The sequence below is a fragment of the Triticum aestivum genome, chromosome 7D (genome assembly GCF_018294505.1).
Source record: "Triticum aestivum cultivar Chinese Spring chromosome 7D, IWGSC CS RefSeq v2.1, whole genome shotgun sequence".
Taxonomy (NCBI): Eukaryota; Viridiplantae; Streptophyta; class Magnoliopsida; order Poales; family Poaceae; genus Triticum; species Triticum aestivum.
In genome coordinates this window covers 636,456,567-636,459,743 of record NC_057814.1, presented here as the reverse complement: position 1 = coordinate 636,459,743, position 3,177 = coordinate 636,456,567, and the positions used below count along the sequence as shown (strand labels likewise).

The following is a 3,177-nucleotide window of genomic DNA, read 5'->3' as shown; positions in this document are numbered from 1 at the left end:
AGATACTTTTGTACCTATAAATGATTTTAGGGAAAAATAAATAGCAAACTATGAGGCAGCTGTAGTTAAATTTGACCCGCTTCCAGCTGAATCGGTAGAAATTTGTTTTTTTCACGAGAGGTAGATAAAAGCTTTTGACACCCAACCATCTGGTCAATTGTGCATTAAATATGGCCTAGTATTTTAGAAAATGGATTTGGTCCAATTTTGCAACAATTATTTGGTAGGTTCTTCACAAAAAACCTCATTTTGGACGCTCAAAAAACGGAAAATGATTTTTTCGTCCAAAGAAAATGAAAACTTCCTTAGGAAACATTGTTTGCCATTCGAATATGCACCCTTGTGCACAATATGAGATCATTTGAACAAAATATGCCATGAATGTGGCCATAAGATTGATCATTTGGCTTGAAAGCCATTGATCTCCATACATGATAGCTCGTTTTTAGAACACTTTTTTAAAAGAATTGCCGTATTACAAGTTTATTATTTTTCCTGGTAAACTTGGTCACATATAATGACACAATGCGAATGTTTTCCAATTTTTTGAATTTTTTTGAATTTTTTATGCTCATTTCAAAATGCGGTCAAAATGGTGGGCATGATCGTTCCTAGCTAGTGGTTGAAATTTGGAAAACTTTTGGTGCTTCTCTGAATAAATAGATGCTTATGTACCTAGAAAATATATTTTGACAAAATAAAGAGCAAACTATGAGGCATTTGCAGTTAAAATTTGACCGGTTCCAGCAGAATCAGCGTAAATATGTATTTTTCATCTGAGGTAGATCAAAAGTTTTGACACCCAACCATTTGGTCAATTGTGCATTAAATATGGCCTAAGGTTTTATAAAATTGATTTGGTCCAAATTTGCAACAAATATTTGCTAGGTTAATACTCATTTTGAGCACTCCGAAAATGGACGAGAGATGGACGAAAAACTTTTAAGAGGGAACCATTTGGTCAATTTGTACATAAAATACGGCCGATTTTTTTGAAAATTGTTGCGGTCCAATTTTGTAACTAATATTTTATAGGTTCTTCACATAGGTGAAAACAAAGAGGAGAAACAAAAAGAAAAAAATACATTTACATAAGCTTAATTCTCACACAACGGAGAGAGAGGCGCCGCCGCCCAGCGAGAATGGAACCTAGCCATCAGCCCACCCCACCCCACCGACGGGCTCGCTCCCCACTCCCCCACCCAGAAATCCCCAACCGAAGCGGCGAGCGACGACCATGGAGCCCATCAGCGGCATCGGCGGTGGGGGCGCGTCCTCGGCGGCGGAGTGGTACCGCACGGAGGCGGCATGGGCGTTCCAGCATTACCTAGACCGGGCGGCGCCGCACACGGCGGGGCGGTGGGCGGGCACGCTGCTGGCCACCGCCGTCTACGCGCTGCGGGTCTACTACGTGCAGGGCTTCTACGTCGTCTCCTACGGCCTCGGCATCTACCTCCTCAACCTCCTCATCGGCTTCCTCTCCCCCATGGTCGACCCGGAGCTCGAGGCGCTCGACTAGGCCGGCCCCGCGCTCCCCACCCGCGGCAACGAGGAGTTCAAGCCATTCATCCGCCGCCTCCCCGAGTTCAAGTGCTGGTATATCCATCTGCTGCTCCCTTCTCGTCTCCAGCCCCCTTTGTTGACCTGCTTGAAGGGTTTCTTTTCATAGCCCGAGCCACTTGCCCACAAAGTTTTGTAGTGCAATTGCTTAGGACTGCATAGTCTGGGATTCTGTTAGTGAACTTACTCTTGCAATTTTGTGCAATTGAAGTTTTGTAGTGAAGTGACTTAAGGTTGCATAGTTTGGAAAGGATATGCTGCATTTTCTAGGCCCGCTGTTGCCCTTTTGTGCAAGTTCCATCTTGCTAACTGCTGTTACTTCCCTATGAAGCTCAGATATTCTACAATCAATATCTTTCCCATTTGCAAATAGCATATGTTAACTCCGTCTGTTGTATTGCTTTTCAAGTCATTGTGATGTTCTTTCAGTGGCATTTAGTCTGATGTTGTATGGTTCAGAAGCTTGGATGGGATTGTGCAGACAATCTCTCTCCAGTTACTTTGCGCACGTAGTCCCTCTGTTCGGAATTACTTGTCTCGGAAATGGATGTATCTACTAGATACATCCATTTCCGAGACAAGTAATTCCGAACGGAGGGAGTAGTACGGATTAAGTTCAAGAACTGCTTCTGTAGCATCATTGCTTTTCCCTAGCAAGCTCAGTGAAAAGATGCATTGGTTGCTTGTTGTGCACACGGAGTAACATTTTTCTATAAAATAACTATTGTGTAGTGAATTGTACTGCTGGAGTAACATTCTTCTATGAAATAACTATTGTGTAGTGAATTTTACTGCTGTAGATCAGATGGCATGGAATAGGCACTAGTCTAAAAAGATTTTTGTTTTCCGACGCCTATGGGTTCTTGGCCTTGCTTTATCTGTTATGCTGTGTGCTGTGGAAATATACAAAAACCACACTAACCTACTGCTGCTATTTTCAGGTATGCCATCACAAAAGCCTTCTGTGTTGCTTTTTCCATGACATTCTTCTCGGTATTTGCCGTTGTGCCAGTCGGAGGTGCTGCTGCTACATTTGGCGGAGCTACCGCTGCCGCCCCAAAGGCCAACCTTCATCAGACACTACCTCATAACAGTGCCTCAAAGTTCTGTGCCCCATCTCCCCTCTTTCTAAATTACTGAAATAAAAACATTGTAAATACTAGTAGGAAAACATGTTAAATCTTTTGTGTATAGAACTAGAATAACCCTGAAGTTTGGTTCCATAGAGTGGTAAATTCAACCTTGACGCTTTATGGGTTTGTGTTCCTTTGTTTTATTTCCCTTTTGATCTGTATTGTCAGTTGGCTAGTTCTGCATTTGTCTTTTTTTCAACCTTGTTTCATACTGGTAGAAAAATATGGAACCGGAACATCATCAACTTTTGTGGGAAATACTGATCTTGACATTGTGACAATTCATCCTGGCGTGACGTGGGTACTGTTTGAGCATATTTTGTGTAGTGTCCGCCTAAGAGCGGTGATTTTGTTGTTACGGTTCAGAATAGTGTTTTTATACTTGATCAGCACATCATATTGTTTTCAGGTTTAGCACCTGAGCTGTATTCTTCCACATGAATGGAACCACTTAGGGTTGTTTTAGCACGTTGTAGTTCCAGCC

General features: G+C 42.5%; 1 pseudogene; it reads left to right on the top strand.

Annotated features, from left to right (window-relative positions):
* Nucleotides 1–1,237: 1,237 nt before the first annotated feature.
* Nucleotides 1,238–2,700, top strand: LOC123171509 (protein RER1A-like; annotated as a pseudogene).
* The last annotated feature ends 477 nt before the right edge of the window (nt 2,701–3,177 follow it).